Below are 16,006 nucleotides of genomic sequence, written 5' to 3'. Positions count from 1 at the left end.
TCTGGGAGGTGGGTGGAAGGCCTTCCTAGCAGACACATACTGAAACATAATCAATCCCTCCCATGCATACAGTTCACACCCACATTCTCATCCATTCCCACCATGCCCCTCAGTGGCCTGGGGAGGCTAGAAATACCCCACTTGACAGATAAGGAAGCTGAGTCCAGGGGAGGTCAAGGCATTTGTCTGAGGTTATACAACTGGGAGTGGTGAAGCTGGGAGTTACACACAAGCAATCACTGCAAAGTCTGTGCCCTTCCCACTCTGAGCTGTCATGCAATTTGCAGATATCTGAGTTGGTCCTAGGAGGAAGGCAGTTCAAATCTCATGGGGATTTGAGGCCTGCAAAAGGGGACAAAAATATAAGGGCAGTTTATGGGCTTCAGGTACAGATTGCATCAGTCTCAACTTTAAGTCATCAAATGATCACAACCACTCTATGTGGAGTTTGTATTAACATCATCCCTATCTTACAGACGGCAAAACTGATGTGCCAGCCTGGACCCAGATGGGAATGCAGGTGCAGGATGAGTGGGGGCCTGGCACACCCACTTCCTGTAGAGCCTGCATCCTGGCACCTCCCTGAGCCCCTGCACACCACACCCAGGGGCAATCTCAGGAGTCTCGGGGGCTCTTGCCCCTTTTGTGGACAGGACATTGAGGTAGGCAGGTGAAGGTTGGCTCACCTGCAGAGCACGGATGGGCGGGGACTCCAGGCTGAGTCCCCCGCTCCTCCGCCCAGGGTGAAGACTAGGTTGGAGGGAAGGGGGAATGCTGTGCAGGAGGGGACTTAGAACCCGGGGGTTCCGGGGTTGGGCACGGTGGCTCACGCCTGTAATCCCAGCACTTTGGGAAGCCGAGGCAGGCAGATCACAGGTCAGGAGTTCAAGATCAGCCTGGCCAACATGGTGAAACTCCGTCTCTACTAAAAATACAAAAATTAGCCGGGCGTGGTGGCGCATGCCTGTAATCCCAGCTACTCTGGAGACTGAGGCAGGAGAATTGCTTGAACCTGGGACATGGAGGTTGCAGTGAGCTGAGATCGCACCACTGCACTCCAGCCTGGGGAAAAGAGCGAAACTCAGTCTCAACAACAACAAAAGAACCTCGGGGGGTCCCCGACTCCTGGCCTGGAGGTGCACTCCAGTATGAACAGAGGAGTCAAGACATTGGGCCTATCTAACACAGTAAGGTGGAGAGTAAGACTTGAACCCGGGATGTCCGATGCTGATGCTTGTGTCCTGACCACTACCTTGCAGCATCCTCACACCCACACCCCGTCCTGGCCTGGGAGGCAGGGGAGCATCATCGGTCCGGGAGTGAAAGTTGCTTCCCTGTGGGATGTCTGGGAGGTGGGTGGAAGGCCTTCCTAGCAGGCACAGCTGCCCACAGGATGAATATGTCCAGGGGGAGAGGAGCCCCCTGTCCCAGGATGTGGGCAGAAACCTGGAGGAGCTGAAGCTGGACTTTGAGGACGGCCCCTGACCCCATCCTGGGAGAGCCACCTCCCCTTCCTTCTGCCCCCTCCAGCCCTTCCTCTCCTTCCCTGCTCTCCCTCCTCCCTCTTTCCATCTCCCCCTTTCTGCCTGTGATTCCTCGTGTGACTGGGGCAAGATCCTTCACCTCTGTCCTCCCTGAGCCTCAATGGCTCACCTGGAAAATAGGGTGATGCCTGCAGGAGTATTTTAGGGTTACTTAATGAGATAAATTGGTAGACTGTTTTTCCCAGGTCAGCCAGCCAGGGGCTCAGTGAATAGGAACGAACGCTGCTGCCATTCCCTTCTTCCCTAGTTCGTCCTGGAGGCTCTACACTCTCTAAGTTCCCTCCTCCTGCACTGCATACCCCCTCCCATCCAACCCAGTCTCCACTGAGGCACTGAGACAGGGTCTCAGGGCGGAGTTCCCACCTACCTGCGCTCCGCATGTGAGCCGACCTTCACCCGCCTGCCTCAGTTTCCCGTCCACGAAAGGGGCGAGCGCCCCCACGTCTCCTGGGACTGTCCTTGCGTGCGATGCGGGGCTTCAGGGAGGTGCCCGGGTGTGCGCGCAGCGAGGAGAGGGTGTGTTAGGCCCCCGCCCGTCCCGCGCCCGAACCCCATCTGGCTGGGGCTGGCACCTCGAATCCACGTGATTTCTCGGCAGCAGCCGCCGGTTCCAAGCACTGGCCGGGCAGCTCTAGGCGGCTTCTACTTTCAGTTTCGCGCAGAGCGCGGAGCCGGGAGCGCAGAGAGTGAGTGCCGGGAGCTCTGAGGGTGAGTGCCGGGCGTGCCGCGGGGCTGCGGGACCCGGGCTGGGGCGAGCGGAAGGGGGAGGTTCGGGGTTCGAATTCTGCACGGAGAAGGGTGGAGAGGATGTCAGAGGCCCTGGAGCGGGGGGTGCCGGTCGCCGGGTGGTGGACAGGGCGCCTGTAGCCGGGCAGCGCGCGCAGCCTGCGGCCCCGGGAGTTTGGAGGAAGAATTGCCGGCCCGCAGAGGATTGCAGATGAGGGTCACCTGGGTTGGGGGACATGGTAAGCGGCTTGCAGATGAGGGTCACCTGGGTGGGGGGACATGGTAAGCGGCTGTGCTTCCCTCCCTGCTCAGTCCCTGTCACTTACCGGAGCCACCCACTCTCTCTGTCTTTTTCTTTGCAACTTTTCATTGATTTTAAAACGATTAAGGAAGGAAGTTACACTGTTCATTATACGCAATTTAGACTTTTTAGCCTAAACAACTTTTTATTATGGAAAATTCCAAACATATACAAGAGTAGAAGGAATAGAATTAAGTTGAGCCTTGTGCACCTGCGGGTTTTCATACAGTGAAGCACCACGTATCCACACTCAGCTTGGAGAGTCACGACCCTAAGGCCACCTAGGTGGCCCAATCTCCACCGCTGGTTATTTTGAAACAAATGGCAGACAGCATAGCATCTCAACTGAGGTATTTCAGAATGAACTAAAGGATAAGACATCTTTTAAAAACAAAACCAAAGTACCACCAGCATACTACAAACATTTTAATAGTTATTCCTTAATGTCAAATCTCCAGATTATTTCTAAGGAACATTTAACCTCACAAGTAATAGGTGAATACGTGGGTGTTGTTTTGTTACTTGCTTTCTGCATTCCCATGTGGTTTTTGGTCACTATTCTCACCCAGAAAGCCAGGACCTGGAATTGGCTGGGGTGATCATTCGGGGAGGTCGGAAGAGGCTCCTACCTTCAGTGCCGTTTGCGTCCATTTTATAAGTTGGGGTTCTTACGTTTTCCTTTTTTAAAAGGTTGAAGTTTCTGCAGACCTAAAAAGCAGTTTGAAAACTGGCAGTTCCTAGCCTCTAAAACTTGGGGGTAGCAGGAGGCAGAGAGGACCCAGGGCCAGATCCTGGAGCCTCATAGTCCCTTCAAATCACTTTCCGTTTCTCTAAGGGAGAAATAAACCTTGACAAGCCATGGGCTTTTCAGATGTATCTAGATGTATCTGATGCTTTTCAGATGTATCTAGACTCCCATCCAGCGTGCTTTCTGCAAACCTTACTGACCATAGCCCAGAATGGCCATCCATGATGCCCATCCCCCTTGTCTCCAGAAGCACAGTGCCAGGTGGACCTGCAGCTGGTGTGGACGGTAGACAGACTGGGGCTCTCAACACCTGGTATTTGATGGATGACCATGAACTAACCATTCCCTTTCTCAAAACTTTGGTTTCTCATCTGTAAAATGAGCATATGCAGATCTATCCTACAATGTGTGTTTTGTGGATTGAATGAGATGACGCACACACACCCAGTGCCTTGATCAACCTTAAAGTGCTGCGCAAGTGTGAGAGGAGATGGATCCTTGAAGAAGACAGATAAGCAGAGGGGAAAGTTCTTGGAAGAGTTTCACAATATGCTGAGCTTTATTCCTGGATCAGATACTGAGCTGTCCCGGTGTCCACAGGGCCGGGTCAGCCTCCACAGACCCCAACACACATACCCTCTTCCCCTCTGAGGAAAGTTCAGCAAAACTTCTTTTGCTTGTTGTTGTTGTTCTTTATTCCGTTTTTGTTTGTTTTTTGAGACGAAGTCTCACTCTGTTGCTCAAGCTGGAGTGCAGTGGCGCAACCTCGGCTCACTGCAACCTCCACCTCCCGGGTTCAAGCGATTCTCCTGCCTCAGCCTCCGGAGTAGCTGGGATTACAGGCGCCCACTACTACACCCAGCTAATTTTTGTATTTTTAGTAGAGATGGGGTTTCACTATGTTGGCCAGGCTGGTGTCGAACTTTCAACCTCAGATGATCCATCCACCTTGGCCTCCTGTGGGATTATAGGCGTGAACCACCTCGCCTGGCCGCTTTTTTTTTTTTTTTTTTTTTTTTTTTTTTTAAATAGAAATGAGGTCTCGAACTCCTGGCCTCAAGTGATCAGCCTGCCTCGGCCTCCCAAAGTGTTGAGATTATGGGCGTGAGCCACCACACCCAGGCATAACTTCTTAGCATGACTTTTCTCATTTGTTATGAGTTCAACTGTGCCTCCCCACAAAAGATATGTTGAAGACCTAAGCCCCAGTGCCTCCTAACGTGACCTTATTTGGAAATAGGGCTGTTGCAGATATAACTGGTGAAGATGAGGTCATACTGGAGTAGGATGGGCCTTGAATCCAATAGGACCGGTGTCCTTATAAGACAGGAGATGGACACATGAAGACAGAGATATACGGGGATCAGATAGTCATGGACGGTGGAGGAAGAGTGCAGTGATGCATCTAGGAGCCAAAGGACACCTAGAATTGCCAGCAGTCAGCGGGAGCCAGGAGAGGCAAAGAAGGATCCTCTCCTCTAGCCTTCAGAGGGAGCCTGGCCCTGACCACACCTTGATCTCAGACCCTGACCTCCAGAAGTGCGAGAGAAGAAATCTCGGTTGTTTTAATGTACACAGCCTTGTGGCACTTTGTGACAGCAGATACAGCAGTACTGTGACAATACTAGGAAATGAAGACACCATCTCAGCATCTCTGCTCTGTTTTCCATACAGAATTGGACTAAGGATCAGGCAAGCTAATGCAAGTCCAAACACTGTAAAAACTTTGGAGGCAATCTAAGGATGTGAGCGAGATTTGTTTGCCAGATCTTTTTAAATTTTATTTATTTATTATTATTAATTTTTTTTTTTAGTGAGAGGGAGTCTCACTCTGTTGCCCAGGCTGGAGTGCAGTGGTATGATCTCGGCTCACTGCAACCTCCACCTCCCAGGTTCAAGAGATTCTCCTGCCTCAGCCTCCTGAGTATCTGGGATTACATGCATGTGCCACCATGCCCAGCTAATTTTTGTATTTTTAGTAGAGACGGGGTTTCACCATGTTGGCCAGACTGGTCTTAAATTCCTGACCTCAGGTGATCCACCTGCCTTGGCCTCCCAAAATGCTAGGATTATGGGCATGAGCCACCACGCCCAGCCTGTATATTCATATTTTAATGGACTTATACATGAAAATAGTATCTCACTTTTAAAAATAAATGATATGGTATTATGTGTTAAAGGAAAATTAAATCTTACAATATCATTTTTTAATTTTTTAAATTTTTCATAGCTAATACATTTATATAGTTTCTAAAAATGTAAAACGTTTGGAAAAATATATAATGAAAAATAAGTCTCCTTCCATCTCCTGTCTCCCAGCCACCCAACTGCACTCCCCAAAGTCAATCAATGTTATCAGGTTCTTGTGTCTCCTTCCAAGGATAGTCTAAGTGGGTTTTTACAAACATGGATACATACATATATACATACATATACACATACATAGACACACACACACGTGTACTTTTCCCTTCTCACAAATGGCAGTATACTATATGTAGTGTTCTCTAACTTGGGTTCTTTTTTTTTTTTTTTTTAACTTAGTGCTATTTGGAAATCTTTCCACATCAAAATTTTAAAATCTGCCTTTTCCCTCTTTCTTTTTAACGGCTGCATAGTATTTCACTGTATGACTGCTCTGTAGTTGATCTAACAGTTGTAGAACACTTGGGTTATTTCCTGTCTTTTGCTGTTTCAGCAGTGCTGTAATGAATATCCTTGGTCAAGCATCATTTTTCATATGTGGGAGTGAATCTTTAAGAAAGCCAGGAGTGGATTTGCAAAGTCAAGGGGAATATGCAGTTTGAACTTGGATAAATGTGGCAAATTATCCCCCCTTAAATGTTGTACTAATTTTTGCTCCCACCAGCCGGAGTGGGGAGGGGCCAAATATCCATATTTGCAAATCTGGGAGATGAAAAATGGTGTGTTTTCTGTGCCTCTTATTATGAATGAGTTTGAACATCTTTTCAAAAATTTTAGAGTCACCTATAACTCCTTTTCCATAAACTGTCAGTTCATATCCTTTGCCCACTTTTTATTGGTTTTTGGTCTTTTTCCTGTTGAGTTGTAAAAGCACTTTTCATGTTGAGGGAATTTGCTCTTTGTCTATAATATGGTTATACTGTCATTTAAAATGGTGGCATCGTTGCTTATAGAATGTCTGAACCATATCCATCATTGTTAGATATTTATATTCAGTCTCATTTTCTTGTATTATGCATGGGATGTTTTCCCTGTTTTCTGTTAAAAAAAAAAAAAAAAAAGGAAAATATGACATTTTAATTCTTCCAATAGCTCTCACCATAATGGTGAAGGAAAGGAAATATGTTTGGGAAAATACTTCGATAGGATTTGGGGTGGCTGGAACCTGTGTACAAAATGGCCAACAGGGACCAGGACATGTTGGGTGGGAACAGAGTGCTTTGCATGATGTATGCGTGTGGGGTGGAGGTGCTGTATTTGCTCCTGAAAGAAAAGGGGGTGGAAGGAGGGGAGAAGAAAGGAAGGAGAGAAGGTGGAGGGAGGTTAGCCACATAGGGAGATGACTCCCAGAAACTTCTTAGGGGTAGGATGGCAAAAGGGCATTTTCGGTGAGTCCAGAAATGCCCTCTGCTCCGTATGAGTCGGATACCAGCACCACAGACACCGGCTCTGGCTCCACACTTGCTGTCATGAATGCATTCAGCTTCTCCGCTGAGCTTCCACACCATACCAGGCCCTGCTCTAGGCACTGGGCCACAGCTGGGAACACAACCAAGTCCCTGCCTTATAGAGCTGATATGGCAGTAGAAACAGACAAACAAGTAAACAAAGATGTGCGTGTCATACGAGGTCAGGTGGAAGTGACTGCAGTGAAGAAGGCAAGGCAGGCAAGGGTGGAGCATGCTGGAGAGAGAGGTAGACGTGGCCTTCTCATAGGGATGTTGGGACATTTGAGAGAGAACTTGAAGGGAGTGTGGCAGGGAACCCTGGGCCATGATGTCTGGAGGAAGAGGGAACCAGTCAGAGGGGATGGCAAGAAACAAAAAAGTGGGGAGAAGAAGAAAGCAGAGAAGAGGTGGACAGGAGGGAGAGGAGGAGACAATGCTGTTTAAAGTCTGCTTTTGTGCTCCCAAATGCTCACTGTGAATGACATTTTTGCAATTTTTGCAATTTTGTTTTGTAATTTAATAATGGGCTAGGCGGGGCGCAGTGGCTCACGCCTGTAATTCCAGCACTTTGGGAGGCTGAGACGGGCAGATCACTTGAGGTCTGCAGTTTGAGACCAGCCTGGCCAACATGGAGAAGCCCAGACTCTACTAAAAATACAAAAATAGCCAGGTGTGGTGGCACACGCCTGTAATCTCAGCTACTCTGGAGGCTGAGGCAGGAGAATCGCTTGAACCCGAGAGGTAAAGGTTGTGGTGAGTTGAGATCGTGCCATGCTCTCCAGCCTGGGTTACAGAGGGAGACTTGGTCTCAAAAAAAAAGGGGGGGGCTTGAATTAGAGCAGGAGCCCTCAGCTAGAGGAGCACCCACCCACCTCCCCCCCAGGAATCGCAGAGCTCCCAGGGGAGGCCATAGCCTCCTGTAGGTGGTGGCATTGCAGGTGGGTTGGTGTCCCAGCTGGCTGTTTCTGTCTCAAGAAAGGGAGGGCCGCTTCCACTGACATCCAGGCGTAAGCAACGCCCTGGTGAACATCGTCGTAGCTAGAGCTTTACTCACATTCTGGATTGCTTCCTTAGGCTCAGTCCTCAAAGTGTACTCCTAAAGGGATAGATGAACTTTTATTTTAAAAATCTTTGAAACCGTGTTGTCAAATTTAGCTCCTAAAAGATTGTGCCAATCTAGAGAGGCTGCCGACCCCTGGAAGCTTCCCAATCCCCTAGCACCTATCCCCTGTTGGTGGGATGGATCCTGTACCATAGCCAAACCCTCAAGAACCCTGTGTCCTGTCGGGTCCCTTCTGTCCCTCCTGGTGAAATGGACGCAGCATGAACGCCTTGGGAAGCTGGTGCTTTGAGGCATTCAGATCTTACCATGGCATCATGTTTGAAGAGAGAAATAGCTTGCTGTTTTGTGTGTCTCTCAATAGTCTTATTCACTGAGTTCTTGAAGGTGTGCTGTGTGTTTCTGGGCTGCAGAATCCTTTTATCAAAATGTACAGGTCAGTGTTTTCCCGAGAAAGACCTATCCAGTAGGCGTTCACAAGAGGATTTTAGGAGGTGTATGGAAAGGGCGTCCAATTCCATTGAATCACAAAGTGACAAAGTTGTTCCCTTTTCAGTTCTTTTTCATTCTTCCGGACTAGTCAAAGAGAAAGCCTCAGTCAAGTGCTAACGCATCTGTAAACCTCTCACATTCTTGATATTTTCAGCAAGGGGAGGCCAGGGCTCCGGTCAGAGCCCCGGGTCTGCAGCAATACCCAGCTACAGTTCAACAGCATCATGGTATTTTTTGTTTTCCTTGGCTTTCTTTCTTTCTTTTTTCTAGACAAGGTCTCACTCTGTCACCTAGGCTGGGGTGCACTGATTGCACAGCTCCATGCACAGTTTCCTGCAGCCTCTATTTCCCAGGTTCAATCGATCCTCCTGCCTCAGCCTCCCAAGTAGATGGGACTACAGGTGTGCACCACCACACCTGGCTAATTGTTTTTGGTTTTTATTTTTATTTTATTTTTATTTTTTTTTGAGACGGAGTCTCGCTCTGTCACTCAGGCTGGAGCGCAGTGGCCAGATCTCAGCTCACTGCAAGCTCCGCCCCCCCGGTTTACGCCATTCTCCTGCCTCAGCCTCCCGAGTAGCTGGGACCACAGGCGCCCGCCACCTCGCCCGGCTAGTTTTTTGTATTTTTTTAGTAGAGACGGGGTTTCACCATGTTAGCCAGGATGGTCTCGATCTCCTGACCTCGTGATCCGCCCGTCTCGGCCTCCCAAAGTGCTGGGATTACAGGCTTGAGCCACCGCGCCCGGCCTTGGTTTTTATTTTTGATAGAGATGAGATCTCTTTATGTTTCCCAGGCTGATCTCAAAATCCTGAGCTCAAGCAATTTTCCTGCCTTAGCCTCCCAAAGTGCTGGGGTTATAGGTGTGAGCCACCATGCCCCACCCTTGGGTTTCTTTTCGATGTTACCTTCCGTTCGTGGCAAGTGGTACTTCAAAAAATAAAGTTAAAAGTGACATGGTTTCTAGAAAAACTTTAAGGAAATGGTGTTCTGGCTTTCAGATAAGGCAAAAAAAAAAATATCTTCAAACATGAAAAAAGAGTTTTGGAAATTATACACATATCCCTAGAGGGTGAGATTGTGGGGGAAATTTCATAATGTATATTTCCACAATGTTTAGGACTTTCCAAATGAGTACAGGTTATGTTTGTAAACAGGAAAAATAATAAAGACATGTTAAAATGATAAATTAGCTTTAAAAGATGACCATTTGTTGAAGGCAGTATTATATTTCGGTTAGGAAATGGCCTCTGGAATCAGCATAGATTTTATTGTTTTATTTTTATTTTTATTTTTTGAGACAGTGTCTCACTCTATTGCCCACACTGGAGTGCAGTAGTGTGATCACAGCTCACTGCAACCTCAACTTGCTGGGCTCAGGTGATCCTTCTGCCTCAACCTCTCAAGTAGTTGGGACTACAGGTGCACACCACTACGCCAGGCTAATTTTTTTGTATTTTTTGTAAAGACAGGTTTTCACCATGTTGTCCTGGCTGGTCTCGAACACCCAGGTTCAAATGATCTGCCTGCCTTGGCCTCCCAAAGTGTTGGAATTACAGGTGTGAGCCACTGCGCCCGGCCAGCATAGATTTTAAATCCACATTTTGTTGCTTGACTTCTTGGAGCCTGTTTCTTCATCTATGAAATTCAGGAAATGTGCCTGGAAATATTGCTTGAGATTCTAATGAGGAGGTGCAGGTGGAATACTGCAGCCTGATGCCCAGCCTATGCCGGGAACTCAGTACGTAAGAGCCAATGAGCATTGGCTGCGGACTGGACATGTCCCCTCCTTGTGCTGTAGTATTAATGTCTGCAACCCTCATAGTGATCCTGTGAAGTAAATGTAAAATCATCACCCAGATGAGGAAAACAGTGGCACAGAGAGGTTAAGAAAACTGTCCAAGGTTGCACAGCTCTCAAATGTTGAAATAAAGATTTAAACCCAGCCCTCCTGACCCCAGAAGCTTTTTTTTTTTTCCAAAAATTATTTGATTTGATTTTATTTCGAGATGGGGGTCTTTCTCAGTCACCCAGGCTGGAGTGCAGTCGCATGATCATGGCTTACTACAGCCTCAACCTCCCAGGCTCAAGTGATCCTCCTACCTCTGTCCCCCAACCCACAGTTGCTTGGGGGCACAGGCACACAACACCATGCCCGGCTAATTTTTGTACTTTTTGTAGAGATGGGGTTTCGCCATGTTGCCCAGGCTGGTCTCAAACTCCTGGGCTCAAGTGATCCTCCTGCCTCAGCCTCCCAAACTGCTGGGATCACAGGCGTGAGCCACTATGCCCAGCATTAGAGGCTCTTTTAACAGTTCCACAATTCCCTGTGAGATGGGCTGCGTAGAAAGCATTACTCCTGCTTGACATACACACAAACCATGGCCCGAAGTGAGCAGGGATTTGTCTGGATATCACCCTCTAAGTCAGTTGGGGCGGTGAGACCCAAAACCAAGGCTCCAGCCCTCCAGCCCCGCCAATCTTTCTTCTGCCCCTGTTTTCTGGGTTTGGCAATGTCTGCCAGGATGGGAGGGAGCAGTTCAGATGATCCAGTCTGGAGGCAAAATTCTTCTAAATTCAAAGGGCCCAGCCTAGGGTCACTGATGTCTTTTTCTTTTTAACTTTTAAAAAATGTATTCATTTTAAACCACACAAGTAAGACATGACTCAGTCTTCCTTGCAGAAAGTTAAGCTTTTTATACATAAGGCGAAATCTATTTTACTCACTGCTTCCAAGCCTGTCCCCTCTCCTGCAGTAACCCCTATTTGACATGTTTCCAGAACTTTATCTAAACCTTCACATAATAAAAATAATTCTTATATAGGGCTTACTAACTTCCAAGCACTGATTTTAGGACTTTACATAGTTAAACCCCACAGGAACTCTGTGAGGTAGGTGCTGCTCTTATCCCCATTTTACAGATGAGAACACTGAGGCCCAGAGAGGCTACGTAACTTGCCTGGTGTCACCCAGCCTGCAATTGGTGGAAAGGTCAGTACCAAATCTAGGCAGTCTTGCTCCGAAATTCATGCTCTTATCCTCTAAGTTATAAAACATGCTATTATCCACCTGTGGGAAGAAACGGTATTGCTGTTTGTTGATGTGTATTTTGGGACAAGTGATATCATTTTGTGCATATCATTATACAATGTGTCTTGTTTATTCCATGATACATCTTGAGGATACAGCCGTGTCAACAAAAAAATGAGTCCCTTTCATGCACGTAATCCCACAGCGTGGTTACACTAAACTTTATTGTGGCTGTCTAGGGTGTTTAAAGACCGCTGCTGGAATTTCTTTATCCAAGACTCCGTGTCTTAGCCCATTGGGGCTACTGTAACAAAGCGCCAGAGACTGGCTGGTTTCTAAACAATAGAAATGTATTTCTCAAAGTTCTGGAGACTAAAGTCCAAGATCTGGGTGCCAGAATGGTCGGGTTCTGGCGAGAGCCCTCTTTCGGGTTGCGGATGGCGGACTTTTCTTTGTATACTCACATGCTGCAAAGGGGGCTGGAGCATTCTCTGGGGACTCTTTTTTTTTTTTTTTGAGACGGAGTCTGGCTGTGTCGCCCAGGCTGGAGTGCGGTGGCGCGATCTCGGCTCACTGCAAGCTCCGCCTCCCGGGTTCACGCCATTCTCCCGCCTCAGCCTCCGAGTAGCTGGGACTACAGGCGCCCGCCACCTCGCCCGGCTAGTTTTTTGTATTTTTAGTAGAGACGGGGTTTCACCATGTTAGCCAGGATGGTCTCGATCTCCTGACCTCGTGATCCACCCGCCTCGGCCTCCCAAAGTGCTGGGATTACAGGCTTGAGCCACCGCGCCCGGCCTCTCTGGGGACTCTTATAAGGACATCAAACCCATTCACTATGGCTCCACCCTCATGACCTAATTACCTCCCCAAGACCCCAGCTCCTAATACCCTCATATTAGGGGTTAGAATTTCAACGTGTGAATTTCGGGGGAGCACAGATATTCAGTCCATCACATTGTGTATTCTGGGCCTCATGGCTGTCCACTTTGCTTTTTGCTGAGAAGTTTAGTGGTAAGGTCAAAGGGTGGAAGCGCGGTAAGATTTAGAAGTCATTGCTGATTTGCCCTGCAAGATGGGCAAACCACTTCCCGGGCTGCAGCTCTGAACCCTGGATCCAGGCCTTCTCTCCTTTATGTCTCGAGCTTACTTTGTCCCCTGCCTTAGTTACCAAACCAAAGCAAGATTCCTCTGGGACATTCCTGCCAGGCCCCATGGCAAGGTTGGAGCTGAGAAGGGGATTTCTAAACCTCGGTTTTATTTTCACTTTGGCCGTGCCAAGCCCTGGCAGAGCCACAGAGTTGGGGCACGAGGTACCAAGAAATAGCTCTGAATCTGAGGCAGGTGCTCTGCTCCAGGAAGGGGATAGAGCTGAGTTTTGGTTATGGGGAGACATCCTCAAGGTCTCCATCTAAATATGGTCAACTTGGTGGCCTTCCTGTCCCCAGTGCTTTTGGGGCTCTCAGAGGACAAGAATCACTCAGCTCTGGTTTGCTGGAGAAGCAGGGCGCCAGGTGGAGGTAGCGAGGAGCCTGTCTCTCCCCGCTGGGAGTGGAGAGCTGGGTGTCACAGCCTCGAACAGTCGTTGCCAGACGTTGGCACATGGGAAAACCCCCCAGGAGCTTCCCAAAGTGCCAGTGCCTGCGTTCTACCACCTGGGATGGTGCTGTGATGGGTCTGGAGTGTGGCCCATTGGGATTTTTAAAAGGCCCTCCTCCCAGGTGATACCGATGTGCAGACAAGCATGGGAACCACTGACCTGGAAGCCCCAGGGAGAGGCCTCTGGGGCCCCGGACATGCAGGCGGAAGCCTTCTCCTAGCAGCCTTGCCAGCCACCAACCCCTTTTCTGTGGGTGCTAGACCCAAACTGCCAGGGCTGAGTGGGAGAAGCAAGGCCACCAGCTGGCCACCTGATGTCCCAGCCAGGCTCGGGCTGGCAATAGGGCACCCCAGTCCTGGAGGAGGGTGCATCTGGAAATCTTGGGGGCTCCTTGGAGGAAAGTTCAAGCCTTTAACATAGGAAGGTGACTGGGGTGAAGGAGGCAGTTTAAAGACTAGTGATGTGGGCTAGGACCCAGATTTCTGGGTTTCCAGTGACCAGAAGAAGATGGCCTTGTTGGACTGGGGACAGGGACCACCCAGGCTCAGACCTGAGGCAGGGAGTGCAAGCATGAATTTGAGCACAGGCTCAGGAACACCTCCAGGGCTGCCAGGCAGGGAGACGCTTCTTCAACTCCTGTCTCTTCGACTCCAGCTGGTGACCTAGGCGGGTCCCTTCCCCTCTCTGAGCCTCAATTTCCTCACGTGTAAAGGATTGTGACTGTGCTTTTTAAGTCCTTTCAGGCCCTATCCTTGTGATTGTGCATTTTAAGCCTTTTAGGGCCCTATCTTTGTGACGGACAACAGAGACGATGGTTTTTTTTTTTTTTTTTTTTTTTTGGAGACAGAGTCCTGCTGTGTCGCCCAGGCTGTAGTGCAGTGGCGTGATCTCTGCTCACTGCAAGTTCCGCCTCCCAGGTTCACGCCATTCTCCTGCCTCAGCCTCACTAAGTAGCTGGGACTACAGGCTCCCGCCACCACGCCCGGCTAATTTTTTGTACTTTTAGTACAGACGGGGTTTCACTGTGTTAGCCAGGATGGTCTCGATCTCCTGACCTTGTGATGCGCCCACCTGGGCCTCCCAAAGTGCTGGGATTACAGGCGTGAGCCACCGGGCCTGGCCAAGATGATTGTTTTCAAAGGCAACAGTCACCCCTGCGTCGTCGCTGACTCACAGAAATGGATATGCCCTATAAGGACATCTCTGGCCTGCCCTGCCGGCATTTGTGGGCGGGGGAGGAAATGGCCTCTAACCCTTCCTGAAGGCACTTCCCAAGGGACCCCTGAAAGGAGGGTGACGCCTCCCAGAAAGAGACCAGTGGCCCAGCCCAGCCCTGCTCTTAGTTTTGTTTCCTCTGCTTTAAATGCCAGCAAGGCCTTTCCCTCCCAGGGCCTCAGTTTCCCCATCTTTACAATGGGCCCAGCATAGACCCCATCTCCAGAGCTCTTTCTGCTCTGTCACCCTGTGCGTCCAGGCTCAGGTGTTCTCTGAAGCCCTGACATCCTCAGCCATTCCCCAGGGGGAAGGCAGAGGCGCTACGTTCTCTCTGTTCCCCTGGTAGGGCTTGGTGTAGGATTCAGGGAGGATTGGAGGGCCTCTGTGGCCTCAGGTCCTCCCCAGGGTCCCCAGGCCCTGATCTGTCCACCTGGACCTAAAGAACCAACAACAGCAGCACTTTCTGTTTCTTTAAGGTATTTCTGTCCAAATGTCTGTAGACATGACTGGGGTGCCTGGCTATTACCCCACAAACTGCATGCTTTCTGATCTGCACAGATGAGAAAACTGAGGTCCTGTTTCTCCTCCACCCCAAGGCCTAATGGGGCCTCCTCCTTAATCTACTCTTCGAGAGGCAGGAACAGGATGGAAAGCAAAGGAACCGCAGCCAGAAGTCTGTGGCTCCACTCCTGTCCTCTCTGCATCCCTCACTTCTTTACTCACACCAGGAGCCAGGGGCTGGAGAGACCGAAGAAGCGACAGCAATGACAGCCACACTAGTGGTAATCAGAGCTTGGGTGGATTGAAGCTTTTTTTTAAATTTTTCATTTTTAATTTTTGTGGGTACATAGTAGGTGTATATGTTTATGGGTTACCTGAGATATTTTGATACAGGCGTGCAATGTGTAATCACATCAGGGTAAATGAGGTTTCCATCACCTTGAGCATTTATCCCTTGTGTTGCAAACAATTCCATTATACTTTTTGTTATTTTTAAACGTACAGTTAAATTATTACTGACTATAGTTACCTTCTTGTGCTATCAAATACTAGGTTTTATTCATTCTAACTATTTTTTGTACCCACTAACTATCCCCACTTCCCCCACCCCAGCCTCCTGCTACACTTCCCATCCTCTGGTAACCGTCCTTCTACTCTCTACCACCATGACTTAAATTGTTTTGATTTTTAGATACCACAAATAAGTGAGAACAAGTGACGTGTGTCTTTCTGTACCTGGCTTATTTCACTTAACATAATGACCTCCAGTACCATCCATGTCCTTGCAAATGATGGGATCTCATTCTTTTTGATGGCTGAATAGTACTCCATTTTGTATGTGTGCCACATTTTCTTTCATTCTTTTTTTTTTTTTTTTTTTTTTGAGATGGACTCTTGCTCTGTCACCCAGGCTGGAGTGCAGTGGCACGATCTTGGCTCACTGCAACTTCCGCCTCCCGGGTTCAAGCAATTCTCCTGCCTCAGCCTCCCGAGTAGCTGGGATTACAGGCATGCCCCACCATGCCCTGTTAATTTTTGTACTTTTAGTAAGGGAGGGGTTTTGCCATGTTAGCCAGGCTGGTCTCCAATGCCTGACCTCAGGTGATCCACCTGCCTCGGCCTCCCACAGTGCTGGAAT

The 16,006-nt window shown here is 48.9% G+C and overlaps 1 protein-coding gene and 1 long non-coding RNA gene across 23 annotated transcripts in view; one reads left to right on the top strand and one right to left on the bottom strand.

Annotated features, from left to right (window-relative positions):
* LOC103880468 overlaps positions 1 to 2,119 on the bottom strand; it is a 34,167-nt gene extending 32,048 nt beyond the window's left edge. Inside the window, exon 1 of the long non-coding RNA XR_641505.4 lies at positions 1,912 to 2,119. This is a non-coding gene — a long non-coding RNA (uncharacterized LOC103880468). The remainder of the gene's footprint in view (positions 1 to 1,911) is intronic.
* Positions 2,120 to 2,147: 28 nt separating this feature from the next.
* LOC101001074 (protein NLRC5) overlaps positions 2,148 to 16,006 on the top strand; it is a 79,484-nt gene continuing 65,625 nt past the window's right edge. For 20 of the 22 annotated variants that reach the window (XR_004179770.1, XR_004179769.1, XR_004179772.1 and 17 more), the window contains exon 1: positions 2,148 to 2,252. The gene's annotated coding sequence lies outside the window, so the exon portion shown is untranslated. Of the gene's footprint in view, positions 2,253 to 2,338; positions 2,510 to 16,006 lie in introns of those variants that run through there. The other 2 variants (XM_031658212.1, XM_031658209.1) reach the window with 2 other exon arrangements.

The sequence above is a fragment of the Papio anubis genome, chromosome 18 (assembly GCF_008728515.1).
Source record: "Papio anubis isolate 15944 chromosome 18, Panubis1.0, whole genome shotgun sequence".
In the NCBI taxonomy this organism is placed as follows: Eukaryota; Metazoa; Chordata; class Mammalia; order Primates; family Cercopithecidae; genus Papio; species Papio anubis.
The sequence above is the reverse complement of the archived record's forward strand: the minus strand, read 5'-3'. Positions and strand labels throughout refer to the sequence as shown.